Source organism: Ambystoma mexicanum, chromosome 2q (genome assembly GCF_040938575.1).
Source record: "Ambystoma mexicanum isolate Mex_15411 chromosome 2q, UKY_AmexF1_1, whole genome shotgun sequence".
Lineage (NCBI taxonomy): Eukaryota > Metazoa > Chordata > Amphibia > Caudata > Ambystomatidae > Ambystoma > Ambystoma mexicanum.
This window is the reverse complement of record NC_090924.1, coordinates 169,461,231-169,488,042: the sequence shown is the minus strand read 5'-3', so window position 1 is coordinate 169,488,042 and position 26,812 is coordinate 169,461,231.

Sequence of the window (26,812 nt, the reverse complement as noted above, 5' to 3'; positions counted from 1 at the left end):
AAAACAATATAGATGCATTCTGTTACAAATATATGCTTTATAAATGCTATATAAATATATACATTTATAATGTTGAGCATATTTCTTTTATTAAACATTCTGTATGCTACATTTTGTATTTTGTATGCATAAGAAACTTTCATAAAGCATCTAACTGTGTATAATTATAAAATACATCCAGGTATGATTTGTACATACTCACATTTACTACATCCAACACATGTTGCATTTTATCCAATTAAAAATGACACCGAAAATTATATTGTACACTTTAATACTTTTAATTAATCCAACACAAGTATGTGTTTACTACAATACATTAGAATTAATAAGTATGTGTATGTTCATTATAACAACAAAAACCTACTGCCCTTGTTGCCCAGGCTAGGAAGCGACACATGGTCACCTCTACCATGAGCCAGCACATGGGAGGCCAGAGCAGACACTGCCATTAAAGCTCGAGATATCATGAGATTTCCTTAGAGAATCTATGTAAGATCACACCTCCCAACAGCACATGCCAGACTTTCCAAGATGGAGACTGTTGCGTGCTTTGTTTCAACTACAAGAAAAGGAAGAAAGAAGCTGTGAAAGAAGACGAAAGAAGAGAGAAGAAAGATTACTGTGGTTTCAATTGGAGATGGGGTAGATGTTTGCCCAAACGGTTCACGCACAAGTATTAGACAATAAGCTTTTGCGGCTTATTCATGGCAGCCCAGATCTCTTTACATATACTAACATGCTTTACCGACTTATAATTAAGACCAATTGGCCAGATGAAAAAAGAACCTCCTTTTTAAAAAAAATGTTTAACAAGGGTTAAGAACCAAGTTAGAACAGATGTGAGCCCAGCTGTTGAATCCCCCAAGATAATGTTCTGAATACATCATATTGGTGGTACAAATGGATCAAATGCTTAATTAAAGAAAATGGGATAATTGAAGGGAAACCTAACCCCTTGTGTTTTGACCCATGGTGCTTCCTCCTGTCGGAGCATGAACTCCAGATAGGTCGCCACAGCCCAGGCAGATTGATGGAATCAAGGGACCATTGACCCGAGACGAAAGAGAAAATAAAGACTCAAAGATTGTGGGAGCAACAGATGATTCTCCAAGCACCATGCAGTTGGAAAACTAGAAAGCCCCACGGTTTTGAAGGCTGACACTTTACTGCAGGACATTCCAGCACATTCTCTTTCCCGCAGAGTCCTTGCCGTCTTTGTTTTGCTGCTGAATCTCCCGATGGTTTGAAGGAGTTAATTCTTTCACGAAAGTGCTGGAGAAGGAGGAGGCACCCAAGGCTCATATGGAGTCTGCCACGCGAAGCACGCAGAGTCCCGCAGAGTCCTTGGCGTCCTTCGCGCTCCGGCGCACTGAAGAAGCACCCTGCTGGCGGCTCCTGTGGCTTCTTCATGGTCGTGTGGCTTTATTCCGGACGGAACCCGGAGCAAACTGCTGAGACGCGAACTATGCAGTCCCCTCCGGAAGGAAGGAATCCTGATTATCTGGTGAGGTGCCGGCAGCTGACTCCCTGCCATATTTCTCCTGCTACTGTTCTAACAGAGGGCGGGGGGGAGAGTCAGACTCTGGCAGCTCCTTAAGCTGCCGGGCGTTTCCCGCCCTATGACATTGTACTTACCTTTATTTACTTACTCTGGCGCCTTCACTGACTGCTAAAGGAACTTTGTTGACATTGTTGTCTACACCCCCATTTCTCGTGTTCCACGGGGCCTCATTGTCAAAAAAGGGGGCTGCGAAGAAGTTCTTCTCCCTCTCTCTACTCGAGTTTAGTTACCGGGGGGCTGCGAGTTTAATCCCCCCCATTTAGTTATTTGATCATTATTTATTGTATTAGTGTCACTCAGCCATTCGCTTTTATATTCTTTTATGGTCAGTCTTTTACACTGTTAATTGTGTTTTGTATTGTTGTTATATTTCGCCTGTGTGGGGCTTTTAGGTGTGTTTTACTACGGTTGAGGTAAGAACACTGAAGGCTGGGGCCATCCATTGCTAATTGTTTAATTTTATATTATATTACACTGTATTATACAATCTTGTTTCACCCTATTACCAACGGCTCCAAAAGTGTGGTAAACGTATTACCATGTTTGTCAACATAGACCCTATTAGGCGTAATTATTTAAACAGATACTAAGGCCTACTCAATCCCGCAATACGAGGAAAAGAAAAGCTGGGGATGAGGGGAAATCAGGGGGAGTGGTGTCATGAGCTTGTGTCATGCCCCCAGATTAGCCTCTAAGAATTCGTGGACCACGGCTTATCATGCTTGGTCTGTAACAAGGAAAGAACCATGTTTAGGCTATATGGCAAAAGACACTTCCTCATTACCTAAGATGGCGGCCTAGTGGTTCTATGGAAAGTGACAGTTATGGTCTAGTGCTTCACACTCGCAGCATATATAAGCCCCTCCTCTCACCTGCTCCGCGCTTCGCGTCGTCTGCTTCGCAGTGTACGCTTACCGTGGCTCCAGTTCCAGTCACAGTTTTTTCCTCAGCCCATTCTTATAATCTCCTGACCGTGGTTCCATAGTTTTCCTCTGAAGTTAGTCGTATACATTCCCGTCATTTTCCACAGTATTCCATGGTGTCAGGTTTTAGTCAGCATTCTCGCAAGTTGCCTTCACGGTTACTTCAGCACTGTTGCCGCGCTCATTCCTGTCAGCTGAACATTTTGTGAATCTCCCTCAGCAGTCGAAGCCTGTTGTTTCGTCAACCAGCTTTTATCACAAGTATTGGCTGTTAATGTTGTTGCGCCCTTGTTTTAGCGTGCATTTCCAGTCAGCTGAGTTACATTGTTTTTGTGGCAGCGGTAATAAGTTGTTCCCCAGTCAGTCAGCCTTTCACACATGCTATGAAGTACTGCAATTTGGTGACAAGGTTTTGAGTTGTCATATCTGGGTGTTACAATTTCTTCCAGTCAGTAAAACTAACTAGGTTCATATTGTTAGCTGTGGGAATTCTTTTCCATTAGTTAGCATACGCCACACGTTTAATGTAAAAAAGGACAATACAATTTCTCTGCAGTTAACATTGTTCTGGCCAATTGTTCACACGCATATAGAGTTGTTCCTCATTTGTTGGGTTGGGTATGACTAGGTATTCATGCACGTCAATTGTTAATGGAACGGCTTAATTGTGCTATTCTTGCCAGGGATAGTTTCAAACTCCTTATCTATTCCTATTACCTCTTCCTCGCATATCACGCAAACTTGCGATTCTTCCTTCCCTCAGAAAATTACATTTCATTTCCCTTCTTCAGAACAAGCGCCCCTGCGTAGAAGCAGGATGGAGAGCTCACCATCAAATAACTACAGGTAACGCCTCCCGAAGTGTCAGAGAGATAATTCCTGAACGGGTGCATTAGACTAGCATACTAAGGATTGCTGAACGTTTCTTTTTAGATCACCAGATTGCATAGATTAACGACGCACACTAAGAATAGCACAAAACAGATTTTCCAGAGAAGTGCTCCCGCAGAGTTTATGAGGTAAGCATTACAGAACGCGAAGCCGTGCTGAAAAATACTCTGTCTGAGCATTCATGGAAAATACAGAGATGGATCAGTTGACTCAACTTTTGGGGGAATTACGAGCTGAAGTCCACACAGCTCGGTCGGAGACCAATGCCCTTAGAAGAGAGCTGGTGGTGAACAAGGATCGAACAGAAGAATTGGCTCGTCAGCTGTTACAGGCTCAAGCAGGTCAGGTACCGCTACCATTAAATAATTCCCAGACTTCTGCATCTACGGCGCCCCAGGCTCCAGTCCAAGTGGTCATTCCTGGAAACGTTCCGTTAGCTCCTCCTGAGCGCTTCACAGGAGATCCAAAGAAATTTGCTGTGTTCTTAAATCAATGCAGATTACATTTCTTGTGCAGACCGGGAGTGTTCCCCACAGACCAATCAAAGGTGGCTTTCGTGTTATCTTATTTGGGCGGCTATGCGGCCGATTGGTCCATACCCCTTGTAAATAGAGATGATCCGGTGTTGCAAAACTTCCAGGATTTTCAAAAAGAATTGGAAAGACTTTTTGCTCGACGCACTCAAGGGCACGCTTTGGATGGTGAGTTGTTGTCATTGAAGCAAGGCAATCAAGAATTGCTGGCCTATGTGGCCACCTTTAATAGGTTAGTGGCAGAAACCAATTGGCCTACGGAAAAAAGAACAACTTTATTTTATCAAGGTCTGCGCAGTGAAATAAAGGACGTTTTGGCACAAGTGGTGAACCCACCGGAGGATATCAATGACTTCATTGATTTGACTATTCAGTTAGACCACAGGTTACAAGATCGTAGAACTGATCGCGCTCGCCTAGACAATCGAGCGTATGTGGTTCGCCCAAGAGAATCAATTGCAAGATCAGGCCCAGAAACTCACTCCGAACCCATGCAGTTGGGGGGAATTCGAGGCCCAATTTCTCAGACGGAGAGAGAGAGAAGACGTCAACAAAAGTTATGTCTATATTGTGGTAAGGCGGGTCACTTTTTAAAGGACTGTCCAGTAAAACCGTCACGAAAACCTTTGGGAGGAGTGGGTCAAGATCAGAAGGACCAGAATTCGGAAAACTCCAGTGCCCGGCAAGTTTAGAGGTCAGCTTGTCGAGCGTGGATAAGGTTTCAATGACCTCCCACTTTGTGTTTCCAATCATCCTATTCAGTCCTGAGTTTCCCACAATAAGACATGAGTTGACTGCTTATATTGACTGTGGGGCTGTTGGCAATTATATGGATCTTCACCTGGCTAGTAAATTGGGATTTCCCTTAATGGATAAGTTAAAGGCAGAAAATGTATCCGGGGTCGACGGCACTCCCTTAGTGTCAGGTCCGGTTAAACAATGCATTAACAACCTTATTCTGCTATGCCAGGAGGGACACAGAGAGAGGATCTCTTTTGACCTGATTCGAGCTCCCGAGTTCCAGATTATCTTGGGAATGCCGTGGTTGGAAAAGCATAACCCATTGATCAATTGGCGAACTAGAACCTTGGCCTTTGCTCTTGACTGCCAAAACTCTTGCAATTCTATGGAAAGTTCAGTGGAAATGATGCAACAGTAGGGGTCTACGGAAAATACTTTAGGTCTTATAGGCACCTTGCCCCATGAATACGGGAAATTCCAAGTTGTATTCCAAGAGGAAAAACAAGCCGAAGTATTGCCCCCTCACAGGCCTTACGATTGCCAAATTGATTTAATTCCTGGATCCCAGCTTCCGTGCAGTCGAATTTATGCTTTGACAGAAAAGGAAAATGTCCATTTGAAAACTTATTTGGATCAATATCTGGCTAATGGATTTATCAGACCATCTAAGTCCCCAGCAGCATCACCCCTATTTTTTGGCCCCAAAAAAGAAGGAGAATTGAGAACGTGTATAGACTACCGAGCTCTAAATCAAATCACTGTAAAGAATCGCTACCCTCTTCCACTCATTTCTACATTGTTGGACCAAGTAAAACAGGCGCAAATTTTCACCAAGCTAGACCTCCGAGGTGCATATCATCTAATTCGCATAAAAGAGGGAGATGAGTGGAAAACTGCATTTCGAACCAGATACAGGCTTTTTGAATACATGGTGATGCCTTTCGGGCTGTGCAATGCTCCAGCGGCCTTTCAATCCTTTATGAATGACATTTTCAGAGATATGTTGGATATTTGTGTGGTGGTTTATGTGGACGACATTCTAATCTTTTCTGATGAACCTTTGGAATATGTCAAGCATGTGACTGCTGTTCTCCAACGACTCAAGGAAAACTCTCTATATGCTAAACTGGAAAAATGTCACTTCCACGTTCCAGAAGTTGAGTTCTTGGGGTTCATTTTGTCGGCACAAGGAGTCAAGATGGACAACCGAAAAGTTGATGCAATTCTCACCTGGCCTGTACCCACGTCTGTTAAAGGAATTCAAAGTTTTCTAGGGTTTGCAAATTTTTATCGACGGTTTGTGTCTGATTTCTCACAAATAGTTCATCCCATTACGTCCTTACTCAAGAAGAACAAAAAATGTGATTGGACTACAGAGGCAGATGAGGCCTTTAAAAAATTAAAGGAAAGATTTACCGCAGCCCCTGTCCTCCAGCATCCACGGCCGGACCTTCCGTTTGTGGTGGAAACAGATGCTTCAAATGTGGCCATGGGAGCAGTGTTATCACAACGCAATCCGGACTCCCACGAATTGCATCCTGTGGCCTTTTGGTCTAAAAATGTCTCCTCGACAGAGCTCAACTATACAATTACTGATAAGGAATTGTTGGCCATCAAGTGTGCCCTTAAGGAATGGAGACATCACCTACTTGGGGCAAGACATACGTTACCATTTTTACGGATCACCGCAACCTGCAGTATCTCCGCTCGGCTAAGGCACAATCCTCCCGTCAACTACGTTGGGCCCTCTTTTTTGCCGAATATGACTTTGTCATCACATTCAGGCCGGGGGTGCGAAATGGAAAGGCGGATGCCTTATCTCGTATTGGAAAAGGTGAAGAAGCTTATGTGCCTCCCATTCCTGTGGAAATTATTTCTGGGGAAAAGGTGCTTGGAGTTGTGGGTACAACAGATTCGCCTTGGGAGAAACTGAGAGAGGAAGTCAAAATCAGCATGAACACTGACGAACTGCAGAAATGGGAGGCAAAGGGTGAAACTTTCAGTGTTCTGGATGGGTTGCCATTCTATCGGAATCGCCTGTATTTGCCCACGCCCAGGCTGCAAGTTCAAGTAATTTCCGACTATCATGGAGCCTTGCTAGAGGGTCATCCTGGAATTACCAAAACCATGGAGAAGGTGAAAAGATCTTATTGGTGGCCCACATGGCGAAGAGATGTAGTTCAATTCTTGAACACTTGCGGAAATTGTGCTCAAAACAAGAATCAAAAGAGTAAACCTGCTGGCCTCCTTCAACCACTGAGGGTGCCACCTGCTCCCTGGCATACTCTCTCTATGGACTTCATCGCAGATCTACCCATGTGCGAAGGGTATGATAACATTTTGGTGGTGGTAGACCTTTTTTCAAAGATGGCGCACTTTGTAGCATTGAAAGGTTTACCTACAGCCTCGGCTCTGGCTAAAACCTTTTTGGAGAATGTAGTAAGACTCCATGGTTTTCCGTCAATAGTAGTGTCTGATCGAGGAAGCCAGTTTGTTTCTAAATTCTGGAAAAAATGCTGCGAACTGGCCAAGGTGGAGGTTCGCTTGTCCACCAGTCATCATCCACAAACGGACGGACAAACCGAGAGAACTAATCAAACCTTGGAACAGTACCTCCGATGTATGTTGCATCAGTCTGAAGACACCTGGTTTAATATCTTGTGGGTAGCTGAATACGCTTACAATAACTCCGTACACGCCTCCACAGGTTTGAGTCCATTTTTTACCTTACATGGCCGGCACCCTCGGACGTCTGCCTATGATCCTCCTGAATCCTTAGAAATGCCAGCTGTGAAAACTCTGCATGAAAAAATTGCCACCGCACTGGTCAAGGCACAAGAGCATTTGTTTGTTGCCAAAGAGGCCCAGAAGAAATTTGCTGATCTAAAAAGAAAAAACACTCCCGATTACAAGGTTGGAGATTTAGTGTGGCTGTCTACCAAAAACTTAACATTGAAGGGGTCACGAAAATTCCTTCCAAGATTTCTGGGACCATTTACAATCGAAAAAGTGATTAATCCAGTGGCCATGAAATTGACCCTTCCCAAGAACTTGAAAATCCATCCAGTGTTTCACGTTTCCTTGTTGAAGCCAGTCAGCCCGAATACCAGAATTCATGAAGTACCAGCCCCAATGGAAGTTGAGACTGATCAGCCAGAGTATGAAGTCAAGGCTATTCTGGACTCCAAGGTGGTGCGCAAGAAGTTGTTCTATTTGGTGGATTGGAAGGGGTATGGTCCTCAGGATAGAACATGGGAACCCCAAGAGAACATACATGCGCCTAGATTGCTGAGAGCCTTTCATAGAAATAACCCGTGCAAGCCTACCAAGGGGGATTCTGGCTTAGGAGGGGTTTTGGGGGGGAATACTGTCATGAGCTTGGGTCATGCCCCCAGATTAGCCTCTAAGAATTCGTGGACCACGGCTTATCATGCTTGGTCTGTAACAAGCAAAGAACCATGTTTAGGCTATATGGCAAAAGACACTTCCTCATTACCTAAGATGGCGGCCTAGTGGTTCTATGGAAAGTGACAGTTATGGTCTAGTGCTTCACACTCGCAGCATATATAAGCCCCTCCCCTCACCTGCTCCGCGCTTCGCGTCATCTGCTTCGCAGTGTACGCTTACCGCGGCTCCAGTTCTAGTCACAGTTTTTTCCTCAGCCCATTCTTATAATCTCCTGACCGTGGTTCCATAGTTTTCCTCTGAAGTTAGTCGTATACATTCCAGTCATTTTCCACAGTATTCCATGGTGTCAGGTTTTAGTCAGCATTCTCGCAAGTTGCCTTCACGGTTACTTCAGCACTGTTGCCGCGCTCATTCCTGTCAGCGGAACATTTTGTGAATCTCCCTCAGCAGTCGAAACCTGTTGTTTCGTCAACCAGCTTTTATCGCAAGTATTGGCTGTTAATGTAGTTGCGCCCTTGTTTTAGCGTGCATTTCCAGTCAGCTGAGTTACATTGTTTTTGTGGCAGCGGTAATAAGATGTTCCCCAGTCAGTCAGCATTTCACACATGCTATGTAGTACTGCAATTTGGTGACAAGGTTTTGAGTTGTCATATCTGGGTGTTACAATTTCTTCCAGTCAGTAAAACTAACTAGGTTCATATTGTTAGCTGTGGGAATTCTTCTCCATTAGTTAGCATACGCCACATGTTTAATGTAAAAAAGGACAATACAATTTCTCTGCAGTTAACATTGTTCTGGCCAATTGTTCACACGCATATAGGGTTGTTCCTCATTTGTTGGGTTGGGTATGACTAGGTGTTCATGCTCGTCAATTGTTAATGGAACGGCTTAATTGTGCTATTCTTGCCAGGGATAGTTTCAAACTCCTTATCTATTCCTATTACCTCTTCCTCGCATATCACGCACACTAGCGATTCTTCCTTCCCTCAGAAAATTACATTTCATTTCCCTTTTTCAGAACAAGCGCCTCTGCGTAGAAGCAGGATGGAGAGCTCACCATCAAATAACTACAGGTAACGCCTCCCGAAGTGTCAGAGAGATAATTCCTGAACGGGTGCATTAGACTAGCATATTAAGGATTGCTGAACGTTTCTTTTTAGATCACCAGATTGCATAGATTAACGACACACACTAAGAATAGCACAAAACAGATTTTCCAGAGAAGTGCTCCCGCAGAGTTTATGAGGTAAGCGTTACAGTGGGCTGCCCAGGGAAGGTGGCGAAAAAGCCCAAAAATGTTAAAACTACTAAACCTACCAAAAATGGAAAACCCCCGCCAAAATCGGTATCCAATGCCTCCCAAAGATCCCTCGACTCTTACATGGACGTCATGGCTAATACAATTGTAAGCTGCATGAATGCAGCTGAAGTTGCCTCTAGAGAGGCTGTCCATTTGATTGAGGGCCAAAGTAAAGGAACAATGTGGGCAGCTGGTTCCGGATCTTTGCCTTCTCAGTTGAGGTCTGAGGTTCTGGATGGGGATGGAGACATAGAGGGTGGGGGGATGGCTCGGGAATGGGCACAGGCGCTCCCTCTGCCTCCTATGGCGGCCACTGTGGGGGTAAGCAACATAATCCACGAGGACCAAGACAGCCTGACTTTGGACTCCTCGCTAGCTAGCGAGGGGGACAAAGAAAGGCTAGAATCCTTACATGATGAGAAGCTAAAACCCCTCCAGCTGTTGTTGAAATCCCTGCAGGGGCTGAAGTAGGGGGTACTCAATACCCTAGCAATCATGGATGACTCCATCAGAGCAATTTCACTCAAACTGTGTGATTTGGCAAAAGGGGGGAGGGAGGGCGGTTGCTGCCAGGCCCTGTGCTTTATGTGTGTCATTAAAGGGTGGTCATTCCAGTAGTTGTGACATGGTTGAGGAAGCACATTGTAGGCAGCCTTCTGTTGCCGTCACAGCGGAAGTGGAAGAAGTATCAGGGGCCAAAAATGTGGAGAGTGGGCCCATACAGGTCGTAGAGATTGAGGACACCGAGGAAACAGCTTCCTTACAAGGGCAAGGGAACCAGACAATCTTGAAACTATCGCCTGAAGCGGTCCCTTTTGTGGGGGTCATTACGGGTCTCCCAGGGCTCCCCAAGGGTAGCTTTGAATCGACACTCTCCCTAATTAACAAGGTGTCGCATTGGATCAACTCTAACCTGATGGGGCCCAAGATCGACCCTACAATCATCTGCATGGCAAGAAGAGGGGGTTGGGTTGGCAATAGGCCTACAATCTGTCAGGGGACTGTATAGTGGTGTCCTTCTCAGACGCATTAATAGCAGATTACCTTTTAAACACTAATTTAGCTCGAGGCCTTAAGCCTAATGGAAATAGACGTATTAGTACGTTTCTCCCTCTGGACTACTTTTATGTGAGAGCGGGGGGGGCAGGTGCAGCGTAGAAGGGTACGGGGGTGGGAGGGTAGTGTGTTGAAAGGTACCATTCCAGTCCGGCCGACGTTAAATAGTGAAATGGTGGGTGGCTGGAGTCGGATACCCATGAAGAGGGGGCACAATATCGCCACGGAAAAGAATCCATTGGGCTCTTTGCCCCTGGTTAATCAGCTAACCTCCTGTGAGGATGTAGATTGACAACTGGTTGTACCAAGGTGCGGTGAACCCTTGGTGGTTAGCCTGGGAGAGCAGCCATTAGTCCCCACTCCAACTTGCAGGGCTCCAGTGAGTAAGACCACAGAATTCCGTCTACTCTCATGGAACATTGCTGGCTCAAATAGGAAGATGAATCTTGGGCCTGTGATTGAGCTTTTGCAAGCCAATGCAGTGGTCCTACTTCAGGAAACGTGGGCCTTGGAACCACTGCAACTAGAAGGTTTTACCTCTTATGGCATCCCGGCAAAGAAAAAATTGAGGGGTAGATGTTTTGGGGGTCTGTGTATTTTGATCAAGTCCTCACTTGAATGTAGGACTAAGGTGATCTCCATAGGCATGGATTTTTTACAGGTGGTTTCTTTATCCTCAGCAAAGGGAGAGTCAATATGCATTATCAATTTCTATAACAGTCTGCATATCTCGGAGACGGACAAATTATCAAAAGTTATGGGGTTTATTGAGGACCTACTGTCCGAAGGAAGGAACAAAAATGTATTGTACATTTGGGGGGGCGATTTTAATATCAAAATGAGAATAGGAGCATCTAAGGATGCATTGGATCCGTTGGAGGATATGTTAGTGAATATCCCGGCTCCTTGTATGAGAGATGTGAGAGTTTGTCCCAAGGGCCTGCAAATGAGCTCGTGGCTGATTGCATGGGGTTTACGTACTGTTAATGGTCGCCTAGCTCCGGATATACCGGTTGAGGTGACCTTTAACAACCACTTGGGCTCCTCCACAATTGAATACTATTGCATTTCTGCAAACTTATGGGAACACACTGTGAGTTTTGTGGTGATCGCTGACGTACATAGTGATCACCACCCTATCTGTTTGTCGTTGAAGGGTCTGTTGGGGGTGGGGTTCTCCAAGGTTATTGCGCCTTGTCCAATGTTGGGTGTGTCCACTGGCTCCCGAAGAATCAAATGGGGGACCATTCTAGAGGAGGAACTACACTTTAATTCAATCAGGGAGAATGAATCCCTTTTGGCGGATATACTGGGAAACAGTCTATCCCCAAGGGTGGTCGTTGCCAAATTTGTGGAACTGGTGGCTGCTCTTACATTGAAATTTACTACAGCATTTGAGGTTAAGGGGAGATCACCGGAGAGGGGGTGGTTCGATGTGGCTTGCAAAGGGGCCAAGCGAGCCTTATTGTTGATACTCAAGGACCCTACATCCAGTAGAAGAGTGATAACTCAAGCCAGAACTGTCTACCAGAGGGAGTTCAAGAGAAGAAAGCAGGAAATCGAAGGTGTGGCCTGGGAGGGCTTCCTAAACGCAGCCAACAGAAGAGACCAGAAGGCATTTTGGGAATTTGTAAAGGGTGGTCCGAAAGGGTGCTGGTCGAACGTGGGCAGTGGCACACACGTGGAGGAAGGGGCTTGGCTAAAACATTTTGGGAGCCTGTGTTACGCTCACCTGATTCCCACGGGGGTGTCGATCTGGACTGGCCCACTGTTGCTTCCACCAGAGTAACACATAGAGCCGAGATGACAGACTGGACAGACCCACTTAGCTTCGTTTGTTGGACTCGTACGAATATCTTTCTGCAATGGAGAAAGGGAATTAACCTCCCGTAATCTGAGCGTTAACCCGCCTTCCCACTCCCCTTGTCTGCCCACAGAACACTCCTGAAGTTCCCTCTTAATCTCACCTGAAGATTTGGAAAGATGAGCTCTCCATCCTGCGTCGAGCGCAGGGGCGCGTAGACGACAAGTTACTTCACTGGCGTGGAGGAATTGGTGAGTTCCAGTATTGACTCTAAGTCCAATTGTTCGTAAGAGTTCAAAAGTCTGATCTTCACTCTGCCAGATTCCTTGCAGGTTGCGGATTTAAACCACCAGAAGAGTTCCAAGTGGCAATTGGTAAGATCCTGGTAAGTCTATTGTGGTTCTCCCCTTTGGGGCCGGGGTACAGCGATGATGCAGAATTAACTGCGCCGACCCGAAATGAGGTGAGTACCCCTCTGTAGTAAATCAGGTAAGTCTTTGGGGTTAGGTTGTATTGTCCTTGTTTTTTCCCCTTAGGAGCCGGGGTGCGGCGGAGATGCGGAATTGACTGTGCCGACCCGAGATGAGGTGAGTACCCCCCTGTGGTAATCAGGTAAGTCTTTGGGGGTGATTTGTATTGTCCTTGTTTTTCCCCTTAGGGGCCGGGGTGCGGCAGTGATGCAGAATTGACTACGCCGACCCGAGATGAGGTGAGCACCCCCCTATGGTAAATCAGGTAGGTCTTTGGGGGTGGTTTGTATTGCCCTTGCTCACCTATCTGTTCTTGTCTCCCCCAGGTGTTGAAGAATGGCCTGGAGATGCTGGATTCGCGATGGAGTAAAGGAATGCAGCCTCGGTTGGTGAGTTCAGCGCGGCTCTGCGAGGTGCGTGGCAATGCACCTGAGAAGGCTTCTCTCCTCCAGATCGATGATGTGCTGGATCAAGGATTCAGGTAAGGGTTTTGTTCTGACCTCTTCTCCTTCTCCTTTTCTTGTTCCAAGGTGTTCCAGGGCTGAAGCAGGCGTGGCTGAAGACTGGAGCTGCTGAAGACACGGTGAGCGTTATGCTGCAGCAAGCAGAATAACGTGAAGCACGTGTGGCTGTCCGGGTGTGGCTTAAATAGCCTTGGAAGAAGTCCCAGGTAAGCATTCTTCCACAGCCCCACCCGAGAGGAAAGGAGTCCCTGAGGTAAAGTAGTCCCTTTAAGCCTCATTTGGCTTGTGGCTTTGTGCAGCATGGTCTGCATCAGGTAGGTATGCAGCATGGTCTGCAACAGGTAAGATTTCTGTAATGAGCCTGGCACCCATGGCGCCAGGACTGACTTTATTCTTATGAGCCTGGCGCCATAGGCGCCCGGACTGTAGCCAAAGAGCCCCTAACTGGGGTTTTTGGGCATGCTTCAAGTGGCATGATGCCTGCTTCCGGGGTTGCTGGGCCTGGTCTGGCTTTCCGGGGGCAGGCATCGTGACAGCCTGTTTGGGGTGGTGAATACTGAGGACTGTGTAGAAATTGCAGTGTCTGGTCTAAAATTTGAGGTGGAGGAGGTCAGAAAGGCCATCAACCTCCAAGCTCATAATCGGGCACCAGGACCGGACATGATCCCCTCAGATTTGGTTCAAGACCCGCTGGATATGTGGGCACCACTATTAACGGTGGTGTTCAATGCCTGCATGCAATCAGAGAATTACCCCCCTTTGTGGAAAAGGGCAATTATTTTCCCAATCTTTAAAAAAGGGGACATGGCCAGCCCTAGTGCCTACAGAGCAATTTCTCTGCTGGCCTCTTCCTTTAAAATCTTCGGGAGAATCCTATTGGCTCGCATTGAATCTTGGTTGGGGGAACAATAGATTCTTTCGGATATTCAATTTGGATTCCGTCCTGGGGTTGGCACAATGGAACAGAGTCTTAACTTATATCTCCTAGTGGCCAACTCTTTTTTTGCAGGGGAGAGGCAGTATATCTGGCATTTATGGACCTGAGCACAGCCTTTGATAAGGTGGACAGGGCAAAGCTCTGGGCCGTGCTCGGGTGCTTGGGGTTCCCGGGGGATATCTTGAGGGCATTGGTTGATCTACACTCAGATAATGAGGCGTGTGTGCGTAGTGGTCCAGGGGGACACTGCACGGCCTGTTTTAGGGTCGGGTGTGGTGTATGGCAGGGCTGTGTGCTGGCCCCTATTTGCTTCTGCCTTTACATTAATGGCCTCGCACTGGATCTCACTAATATCTTGGTGGATTTTTTAGTCCTGGGGGGAACAGAGTTTCTCAGTTTTAGCATATGCTGATGACACAGTGTTGCTAGCCAGAACCCCAAGAGCATTACAGGCGCTGATTATTGCCTGCACAACCTTCATGTGTGAACTGGGTTTAAAAATCAACACCAAAAAATCGGAGTGATGGCATGTGTGGGCAGAAAACGGCCAGGGCTATGAAACCGATGCTCTGTGCTGAAGAAATTATACTCCGAGTTAAGACTTTTGACTATTTGGGAATCAGCTTTTCGGAAGCCTTGACTGGCAGGGCACATGTGGCTGAACAATTGGCCAAAATGAGCTAGCAATTTGGGGGCATTTTTCGATTTATGTCAAGGTGTAAGGGCCAGCCTCTGGAAGTGATTGCCAAGATTTATGGTGCCCAAACTTTGGCCGTTACTATGTATGGTGACCCTATATGGGGTTTTCAAAGGGCTGCAGAAATTCAAACTAAAGAGAACACATTTTTCAGGCAATTGTTGGGGCTCCTGAATTCAGCAGCCTGCATATCAATACATAGAGAACTGGGAATAGAGTTTTGGGGGGACCATTGGGCGTTTGCCCCGATTTTATTTTGGGTCCGGTTGTGGGCCAACGAATTTGCCTCCCTGTGTCATTTTATTATTCGGACTGTGTTGGGCAGAGTGGGGTGGCAAAAAATTCCATGGCTTGCCTACATCTCTAACACCCTTGGGGAGGTCAACCTTAGTGCTCTTTTCCCACGAGCCGTACTTATAACTAAGACGGAGGGGTCCAGCCACAAATCTGTGGAAGGTGAGGCTGTAGTGAGGAAAAGAATACTCTTGGAGTATGGTAATAAATCTGACAAATTCCATACCATGATCAGTAGGCCCTCTGGGATCCAACCCTATTTAACCTGGAGTCCTTACAAAAAAGACAGGTGGCTAATAACGAGGGTGCGGTTTGATTCCCTTCTCTTGCAAGGGAATACAGCCAATTGGAAAGGATTCACAGATTCGGCTGGCTGTCCAGTTTGTGGTCATCAGCTGGAAGACTTGGCTCACCTAATGTTTTTCTGTACTGGTTATGCAGGCATTCGCAGAGTAACTCTGTTACCAGCCCTAAAGAAGTCTCAGATACGTCATTATAAAGCTGCACTCGCTTTTCTTCTGAGTGCAGACACTGTCTTTACGGCTTGGGCTTTGCTCACTTTTTTAAAAAGAGCAATGTATTTTAGCAAAAAGACTGATGAGGCTTCAGGGAGATGGAAGCCACTAATGAAAAGTATAACATTGGAGGAATTATTCTGTCTACAATGAGTTAATAGCGTTCCTGTAAATACTGGATTTTATGGATTAGTGATTATGCAACATTTATTATTTTTATCCTATTTTTCCCCGTGTTTCAAAATGTTTTTAATTGTCGTTTGCACAGGATTTTAGAAACTATATATGAATTGTGTAATTTTTTGGCGGTGTGTATTCATTTTATGTCGTTTAAACTTGTTTGACTGACTGACTGTCATTCTCTGTCCTCATACAGGAACTAATTGCATCTAACTTTACAAGTAGTGGTGACAGTAGCAAAATGTAAGCGCCAGCGGCCGTGACTCAATCTGTGGCAATCATTGATTTTGGAGCAACAGGGAATTACATGAATAGGCTCTATGCAAGCAGCCTGTGAGTCAAATTGATCCCCAAGGAGTGGCTAGAAGACATATGCGCTGTGGACGTTACTAGCCTAACCCAAGGACCAGTCCAGTATCAAACTGAACAAATCCATCTACAGTAAATGAACGGGCTCACCAAACTCATAACATGCAATCTTATTGATGCTACAAGATTGAAAAGGACATTAGGGATTCCATGGCTGGCAGAACATGATCCACAGATCTCTTGGAGGGATAGATCATTAGAGTTTTCAGCCTCAACCCATCTCCATAGATGCTTTTGCGAATGGAAGGCCACAGCACACTGTCTATTTGCCCAAGAAGGTTCAAGTAATCCTGCTTTGGGAGCACTCGAAGGACTTCCTATTGAATACCATGTGCATGAAGATGTGTTCAACAAAGGGATGGTGAACACATTACCTCCTGACCAGCCGTACAAATGCCAGATGGAAACCCGAAGCCCAGTCATTGTGCAGTCAAGTCTATGTGTTGACTGAACCAGTGCAAAAACACCTGCAACAATAACTAGACGAGTACTTGGTAAATGTATTTTTATGCCCCCCAAGTCTCCAGCGGCATCTCTGTTATTTATTTTACCCAAAAAAGGAAGGAGATCTGCGTACCTGAATTGACTGCCAAGGGCTGCATAAAATCACAGTCAAGAATAAATACCCCATAGTACTCTTTCTGGTGTTCCTAAGTTGATTTGCCGATGACAAATGAATGAGAAATATGGCCCATTTGACTAGATTGTGATGCTATTTGGGTTGTGCAATGTGCCAGCAAAATTCCACAACTTTATTAATGAGGTGCTTCATGAACTAACTGATGTTTGCATAGACGAGACGACATTCTGGTGTTTTCAAAGACAAAAGAACACACACAGCAGATGAAGGCCATCTGTGCACAGTTTAGGAAATATTGCTTAATCGTAAAGCTGGAGAAGTTAACATTCCCATGGCAATGTGTGTAGTTCATGGGGTTCATCTTCACACCAGAAGGATTCATCATAGACCCAAAAAAGGTAGAAGCGCTTTACCTTCTTCAATCAAAGCGATCCAAAGCTTCTGGGGATTTTCAAAACGGTATTGACGTTTCATCCCAGAATTCTCCTCAACGATGCAACCCATTAGAGACTTCCTGAAGAAAGGAAAACGTTGTATGTGGATGGATCCTTTCAAAGGCTAAATGTGCTTCTCCTGCAACATGCAAAACCTTCCTACTCGTATGCCGTGGAAGCTATATCTGATGCCTCAAGTCTTGCAATGGGAGCAGTATTGTCGCAAAGAGATCATCAAACCAATAAACAACACACTTTGGTCCAGAAAATTCACACTGGAAGAATTCAATTACACCATCACAGAAAGGGAGATTTTGGCAATAAAATCTGCTTTTAAGCATTGGCTGCATTACCTTCTAGGAAACAGCCATACAGTCACAATACTAACTGACCATCGTAATTTTCAATTCTTACATTCAGCCATAGGTCTAGCAGCTTGTCAATTGAGGTGGAAGCTGTTTTTCTCAGTGTCGGACTTCATCAAAACATATAGCCCGGGAGCAAAGAAAAGTAGATGCTCTATCACGTTTGGGTGAGAAATCTGATGAGCTCAAAAAAGAAAAGCAACCACCACCTATTCTGCTACCTGCTTGCTTTGCTGGAGCTTTGATAAACAAGGATGGTTCCTAGGGATTGCTTCGACAGCCAAACCATCGACAACCATACCATTGACAAAAAAGCATCTAAAAAAAAAATATCTAATGCATTTTTTTAATGGGGCCCAACCCCTCTTTTTAAACCATTAAAACACATTTTCACTAAACTAAACCCTTTACCATTGAAAAAAATGCATTCGATGGTTTTTTCAATGCATTTTTTTCAATGGTATGGTCTGTCGATGCTTTGTATTCGATGCAACGACCGGATACCACAAGGATTCCCTCCTAAAGGAGGTCTTGGAACATTTTACCCCACACACTCCAGGGGAATGGATTGCTTAAACTGCAGATGGCATTCTGAAAGGCAGATCACCCTGTTGTCAGGAGTGACTTTACTTGCCTGCTAAGGACTTGCAACTTACTCCTCTACGCCAGCTAAATGATACTCCACTCACCAGGCATCCTGGCATTACAAAGAAAACTGAACTGTTACACTGTTATTGCTGGCAATATTGTTATTGGCCTGCAATGAAGCAGCATGCGTAGGCCCAGATATGTGCTATTTGTGCTAGTTGTGTTGGCTATAAAAGCTGTCATCAACATCCCCAAGGTCTCTTATAACCATGAGCCATGCCCCCTTCACCCGAGCATACCATATCATTGGTCTTTATTGTGTACTTACCTGGATATAGATGACAATACTAGTGGTCTTTGGTCAACTTTTAAAGATGGCCAACATTATGCCCATATGCTATCCACAATGACTCAGTTTAAGAGAAGCTTGCAAGAGACAAGCTGACAAGCACCACAGACCCGCCATGATCATTGAACCTGGTGATAAGGTGTGTCTTGCCACAAGACATTACGACTGAAAGGGCACCACAAATTCCAGCCGCACTGCATTGGTCCTTTGCTGGTAGGAAAGAACATATGGCCTGTAGCTTTCAGATTAACCCTATAGCTGACACTTCCAATACAATGTTTTCCATGTATACCTACTTAAGAAAGCACATCATGACCTACGACCTCAACCTATCCACCACCTGACACAAGGGATACCGGAATTTGAGGTAAAAATAAGTATTGCATTCAATACTTGTTTTGAATTGGTTAAGATTCATTCTAAACCTTCCTCACTGATGAGGCCCAACAAGGCCGAAACATGTTTGGGGATGCTTGTGGTCTCGTGCAGAAGGGATGTGACCTAGCAGTTCGGGCTGGACTGCTCCTTTTGGGGTGGGACCAAGCCTGATTTTCATATGGTCTTTCCCCTTCTGTAATGGCTTGGCAGGTGAAGAACGATGGTCTGGAGGGTTGCCCAGAGCAATGCCAGTGGTTAAGATTCATTCTAAACCTTCCAGCCATCCCCTCTTTGTTTTTGCTTTGTCACCCCGAGTGAGACGGGTATGCCCAGACGTGGGTCCCGTGCCTTCTGGGCCTAGAGACCCAAGCTACTCCTCACGGATGAGGCCCAACAAGGCCGAAACATGTTTGGGGATGCTTCTGGTCTCGTGCAGAAGGGATGTGACCTAGCAGTTCGGGCTGGACTGCCCCTTTTGGGGTGGGACCAAGCCTGATTTGCATATGGTCTTTCCCCTTCTGTAATGGCTTGGCAGGCGAAGAACAATGGTCTGGAGGGTTGCCCAGAGCAATGCCAGTGGTTAAGATTCATTCTAAACCTTCCAGCCATCACCTCTTTGTTTTTGCTTTGTCACCCCGAGTGGGACGGATATGCCCAGACGTGGGTCCCGTGCCTGCTGGGCCTAGAGACCCAAGCTACTCCTCACTGATGAGGCCCAACAAGGCCGAAACATGTATGGGGATGCTTGTGGTCTCGTACAGAAGGGATGTGACCTAGCAGTTGGGGCTGGACTGCCCCTTTTGGGGTGGGACCAAGCCTGATTTGCATATGGTCTTTCCACTTCTGTAATGGCTTGGCAGGCGAAGAACGATGGTCTGGAGGGTTGCCCAGAGCAATGCCAGTGGTTAAGATTCATTCTAAACCTTCCAGCCATCACCTCTTTGTTTTTGCTTTGTCACCCCGAGTGGGACGGGTATGCCCAGACGTGGGTCCCATGCCTACTGGGCCTAGAGACCCAAGCTACTCCTCACTGATGAGGCCCAACAAGGCCTAAACATGTTTGGGGATGCTTGTGGTCTTGTGCAGAAGGGATGTGACCTAGCAGTTGGGGCTGGACTGCCCCTTTTGGGGTGGGACCAAGCCTGATTTGCATATGGTCTTTCCACTTCTGTAATGGCTTGGCAGGCGAAGAACGATGGTCTGGAGGGTTGCCCAGAGCAATGCCAGTGGTTAAGATTCATTCTAAACCTTCCAGCCATCACCTCTTTGTTTTGCTTTGTCACCCCGAGTGGGACAGGTATGCCCAGACGTGGGTCCCGTGCCTGCTGGGCCTAGAGACCCAAGCTAATCCTCACTGATGAGGCCCAACAAGGCTGAAACATGTTTGGGGATGCTTGTGGTCTCGTGCAGAAGGGATGTGACCTAGCAGTTCGGGCTGGACTGACCCTTTTGGGGTGGGACCAAGCCTGATTTGCATATGGTCTTTCCCCTTCTGTAATGGCTTGGCAGGTGAAGAACGATGGTCTGGAGGGTTGCCCAGAGCAATGCCAGTGGTTAAGATTCATTCTAAACCTTCCAGCCATCATCTCTTTGTTTTTGCTTTGTCACCCCGAGTGGGACAGGTATGCCCAGACGTGGGTCCCATGCCTGCTGGGCCTAGAGACCCAAGCTACTCCTCACTGATGAGGCCCAACAAGGCTGAAACATGTTTGGGGATGCTTGTGGTCTCGTGCAGAAGGGATGTGACCTGGCAGTTCGGGCTGGACTGCCCCTTTTGGGGTGGGACCAAGCCTGATTTGCATATGGTCTTTCCCCTTCTGTAATGGCTTGGCAGGCGAAGAACGATGGTCTGAAGGGTTGCCCAGAGCAATGCCAGTGATTAAGATTCATTCTAAACCTTCCAGCCATCACCTCTTTGTTTTTGCTTTGTCACCCCCAGTGGTACGGGTATGCCCAGACGTGGGTCCCGTGCCTGCTGGGCCTAGAGACCCAAGCTACTCCTCACTGATGAGGACCAACAAGGCTGGAACATGTTTGGGGATGCTTGTGGTCTCGTGCAGAAGGGATGTGACCTAGCAGTTCGGGCTGGACTGCCCCTTTTGGGGTGGGACGAAGCCTGATTTGCATATGGTCTTTCCCCTTCTGTAATGGCTTGGCAGGTGAAGAACGATGGTCTGGAAGGTTGCCCAGAGCAATGCCAGTGGTTAAGATTCATTCTAAACCTTCCAGCCATCACCTCTTTGTTTTTGCTTTGTCACCCTGAGTGGGACCGGTATGCCCAGACGTGGGTCCCGTGCCTGCTGGGCCTAGAGACCCAAGCTACTCCTCACTGATGAGGCCCAACAAGGCCAAAACATGTTCGGGGATGCTTGTGGTCTCGTGCAGAAGGGATGTGACCTAGCAGTTCTTGCTGGACTGCCCCTTTTTGGGGTGGGACCAAGCCTGATTTGCATATGGTCTTTCCCCTTCTGTAATGGCTTGGCAGGTGAAGAACGATGGTCTGGAAGGTTGCCCAGAGCAATGCCAGTGGTTAAGATTCATTCTAAACCTTCCAGCCATCACCTCTTTGTTTTTGCTTTGTCACCCTGAGTGGGACGGGTATGCCCAGACGTGGGTCCCGTGCCTGCTGGGCCTAGAGACCCAAGCTACTCCTCACTGATGAGGCCCAACAAGGCCGAAACATGTTTGGGGATGCTTCTGGTCTCGTGCAGAAGGGATGTGACCTAGCAGTTCGGGCTGGACTGCCCCTTTTGGGGTGGGACCAAGCCTGATTTGCATATGGTCTTTCCCCTTCTGTAATGGCTTGGCAGGCGAAGAACAATGGTCTGGAGGGCTGCCCAGAGCAATGCCAGTGGTTAAGATTCATTATAAACCTTCCAGCCATCACCTCTTTGTTTTTGCTTTGTCACCCCGAGTGGGAAAGATATGCCCAGACGTGGGTCCCGTGCCTGCTGGGCCTAGAGACCCAAGCTACTCCTCACTGATGAGGCCCAACAAGGCCGAAACATGTATGGGGATGCTTGTGGTCTTGTGCAGAAGGGATGTGACCTAGCAGTTCGGGCTGGACTGCCCCTTTTGGGGTGGGACCAAGCCTGATTTGCATATGATCTTTCCCCTTCTGTAATGGCTTGGCAGGCGAAGAACGATGGTCTGGTGGGTTGCCCAGAGCAATGCCAGTGGTTAAGATTCATTCTAAACCTTCCAGCCATCATCTCTTTGTTTTGCTTTGTCACCCCGAGTGGGACAGGTATGCCCAGACGTGGGTCCCGTGCCTGCTGGGCCTAGAGACCCAAGCTAATCCTCACTGATGAGGCCCAACAAGGCTGAAACATGTTTGGGGATGCTTGTGGTCTCGTGCAGAAGGGATGTGACCTGGCAGTTCGGGCTGGACTGCCCCTTTTGGGGTGGGACCAAGCCTGATTTGCATATGGTCTTTCCCCTTCTGTAATGGCTTGGCAGGTGAAGAACGATGGTCTGGAGGGTTGCCCAGAGCAATGCCAGTGGTTAAGATTCATTCTAAACCTTCCAGCCATCACTTCTTTGTTTTTGCTTTGTCACCCCGAGTGGGACGGGTATGCCCAGACGTGGGTCCCGTGCCTGCTGGGCCTAGAGACCCAAGCTACTCCTCACTGATGAGGCCCAACAAGGCCGAAACATGTTAGGGGACGCTTCTGGTCTAGTGCAGAAGGGATGTGACCTAGCAGTTCGGGCTGGACTGCCCCTTTTGGGGTGGGACCAAGCCTGATTTGCATATATTCTTTCCCCTTCTGTAATGGCTTGGCAGGCGAAGAACTATGGTCTGGAGGGCTGCCCAGAGCAATGCCAGTGGTTAAGATTCATTCTAAACCTTCCAGCCATCACCTATTTGTTTTTGCTTTGTCACCCCGAGTGGAACGAATATGCCCAGACGTGGGTCCCATGCCTACTGGGCCTAGAGACCCAAGCTACTCCTCACTGATGAGGCCCAAAAAGGCCCAAACATGTTTGGGGATGCTTGTGGTCTTGTGCAGAAGGGATGTGACCTAGCAGTTCGGGCTGGACTGCCCCTTTTGGGGTGGGACCAAGCCTGATTTGCATATGATCTTTCCCCTTCTGTAATGGCTTGGCAGGCGAAGAACGATGGTCTGGAGGGTTGTCCTGAGCAATGCCAGTGGTTAAGATTAATTCTAAACCTTCCAGCCATCATCTCTTTGTTTTTGCTTTGTCACCCCGAGTGGGACAGGTATGCCCAGACGTGGGTCCCGTGCCTGCTGGGCCTAGAGACCCAAGCTACTCCTCACTGATGAGGCCCAACAAGGCTGAAACATGTTTGGGGATGCTTGTGGTCTCGTGCAGAAGGGATGTGACCTGGCAGTTCGGGCTGGACTGCCCCTTTTGGGGTGGGACCAAGCCTGATTTGCATATGGTCTTTCCCCTTCTGTAATGGCTTGGCAGGCGAAGAACGATGGTCTGAAGGGTTGCCCAGAGCAATGCCAGTGATTAAGATTCATTCTAAACCTTCCAGCCATCACCTCTTTGTTTTTGCTTTGTCACCCTGAGTGGCACCGGTATGCCCAGACGTGGGTCCCGTGCCTGCTGGGCCTAGAGACCCAAGCTACTCCTCACTGATGAGGCCCAACAAGGCCAAAACATGTTCGGGGATGCTTGTGGTCTCGTGCAGAAGGGATGTGACCTAGCAGTTCTTGCTGGACTGCCCCTTTTTGGGGTGGGACCAAGCCTGATTTGCATATGGTCTTCCCCCTTCTGTAATGGCTTGGCAGGTGAAGAACGATGGTCTGGAAGGTTGGCCAGAGCAATGCCAGTGGTTAAGATTCATTCTAAACCTTCCAGCCATCACCTCTTTGTTTTTGCTTTGTCACCCTGAGTGGGACGGGTATGCCCAGACGTGGGTCCCGTGCCTGCTGGGCCTAGAGACCCAAGCTACTCCTCACTGATGAGGCCCAACAAGGCCAAAACATGTTCGGGGATGCTTGTGGTCTCGTGCAGAAGGGATGTGACCTAGCAGTTCGGGCTGTACTGCCCCTTTTTGGGGTGGGACCAAGCCTGATTTGCATATGGTCTTTCCCCTTCTGTAATGGCTTGGCAGGTGAAGAACGATGGTCTGGAAGGTTGCCCAGAGCAATGCCAGTGGTTAAGATTCATTCTAAACCTTCCAGCCATCACCTCTTTGTTTTTGCTTTGTCACCCTGAGTGGGACGGGTATGCCCAGACGTGGGTCCCGTGCCTGCTGGGCCTAGAGACCCAAGCTACTCCTCACTGATGAGGCCCAACAAGGCCAAAACATGTTCAGGGATGCTTGTGGTCTCGTGCAGAAGGTATGTGACCTAGCAGCTCGGGCTGGACAGCCCCTTTTGGGGTGGGACCAAGCCTGATTTGCATATGGTCTTTCCTCCTTCTGTAATGGCTTGGCAGGCTAAGAACGATGGTCTGGAGGGTTGCCCAGAGCAATGCCAGTGGTTAAGATTCATTCTAAACCTTCCAGCCATCACCTCTTTGTTTTTGCTTTGTCACCCCGAGTGGGACGGGTATGCCCAGACGTGGGTCCCATGCCTGCTGGGCCTAGAGACCCAAGCTACTCCTCACTGATGAGGCCCAACAAGGCCGAAACATGTTTGGGGATGCTTGTGGTCTTGTGCAGAAGGGATGTGACCTAGCAGTTCTGGCTGGAATGCCCCTTTTGGGGTGGGACCAAGCCTGATTTGCATATGATCTTTCCCCTTCTGTAATGGCTTGGCAGGCGAAGAACGATGGTCTGGAGGGTTGTCCTGAGCAATGCCAGTGGTTAAGATTCATTCTAAACCTTCCAGCCATCATCTCTTTGTTTTTGCTTTGTCACACCGAGTGGGACAGGTATGCCCAGAAGTGGGTCCCGTTCCTGCTGGGCCTAGAGACCCAAGCTACTCCTCACTGATGAGGCCCAACAAGGCCGAAACATGTTTGGGGATGCTTGTGGTCTCGTGCAGAAGGGATGTGACCTAGCAGTTTGGGCTGGACTGCTCCTTTTGGGGTGGGTGAAGCCTGATTTGCATATGGTGTTTCCCCTTCTGTAATGGCTTGGCTGGCGAAGAATGATGGTCTGGAGGGTTGCCCAGAGCAATGTCAGTGGTTAAGATTCATTCTAAACCTTTCAGCCATCACCTCTTTGTTTTTGCTTTGTCACCCCAAGTGGGAAGGGTATGCCCAGATGTGGGTCCCGTGCCTGCTGGGCCTATGTTATACGTTGATAGTCGTGAAGATATAAGAGACCTCCGTCCCCAAGTGCCGCACAGGGAGAATCACTAATCACTCCCTGTGCAACCTTTGAGGCCACAGGTGGAGAGATCCGAGGCCGGAACCGAAGTACTAGGAGCCCCAAGGCAGCTGTAAAAAATACAATGATTAAATACCAAGCAAGCAGGGTACTATATGCATAAAACAAAGAATGGCCAGTTTCTTACCAGATATCTGATGAAAGGGAAGATGGACCTGAGAGATGGTTCCGGGACTCACGTAGGCAAGGAATCCACCCTAAAGGATAGGTCAGGATGTTTTTCAGCCAATCTCCACCTGAAGAGTGTTGTGGTCCCTCGATAGTTGGGTGACAACTACCACTTGGGAAGTATGATTTATTGTACAAGGATGCGGCCTGGGAAATCCAAAAGGTGTCCGTTGAGCAAAAACAAGGTATGAAGCCAGGAAAAGGCAGTCCGAATCCAGTGGAGGAACAAAGAGCAAGATCCAGAAGAAGTCCGTGATTCAATCCGAGGTCAGAAGCCGTGAGAAACAGAAGAGCCGAAGTCGCCGTAGCCGAACGTGATCCACAAGAAGTCCAAAAACAAGAGCCAGATTCAAGGAAGCCAGGTAAGCGGGTTTATTCAGCCAAAACAGGGTCTCCGAGGAAAACAGCTGTGAAGCGCGGTATACCAGCACTGCCCGGCTTAAATACAGTTACTTCCTGGTCATATGACACGGAATGGAATCACGTGACCGTGAGCCTGGGGCACATGACCGCATAACGTCACGTGATCGGGTCGCAACGGAACGAGCACTTGTCTTTCTGCTCGAGCGGCTGCCTAATCTCCATGGCAACTGCCAATGGAGAAACGGCCGCAAGCGCGACTGCAGGGTGTATGGCGATTGCTTCGCCAGCGCGCGAGCCAAACTGGAATGCCTGCGTGAGCCCCTGGAAACAGGTGACTGGGAGAAGGTGGTTATCTGAGTGGTTGGCGGGACATGGCCGAAGGAATGATCTGAGGACATGACAGAGCCCCCCCCCAAAGGCCCACGACCTCGTGGGCACGAAGGATGCTCCCGATGGAAACGAGAAACCAATCGGGGGGCCTGGACATCAGAGGCAGGGACCCAAGAACGCTCCTCCGGACCATAACCTAACCAATCGACCAGGTACTGCAGTCGACCCCTATGGAAACGTGAACCCAGAATATCCGAGACCTCGAAAACATCAGGAGAATCCAGGGAAACAGGGGCAGGAGAAGGGCGGAGACGAGTCGAGGAGGGAAAGGGCTTGAGGAGGGAAGTATGGAACACAGGATGAACCCGCCAGGACGATGGGAGAACCAGGCGATAGGCCACCGGATTGATGACCCGGGAAACAACATAGGGACCCACAAAACGGGGCAACAGCTTTCGACAACCCTTCAAGTGGAGGTGCCGGGAGGACAACCAAACTCGGGAACCAACGGGATACAAAGGGGCCACGGTGCGCCTAGCGTCTGAGGAGGCCTTCATGGAAGCCTGCGCTTCCTGCAAATGAATGAGGACCTGGGCATGGAGGGACTCCATATCCCTAACGCAAGTGGCTGCGGCGGGGTTATCGGAGGGAGAAACGTCGGGAACAGGAAGGACTCGGGGATGCTGGCCATACATGGTGTAGAATGGAGAGAAACCAGTTGCAGAATGCGTAGCGTTGTTATAGGCAAACTCAGCATACCGGATGTTCTGCAACCAGGACGATTGCTGTTGTAACAACAAA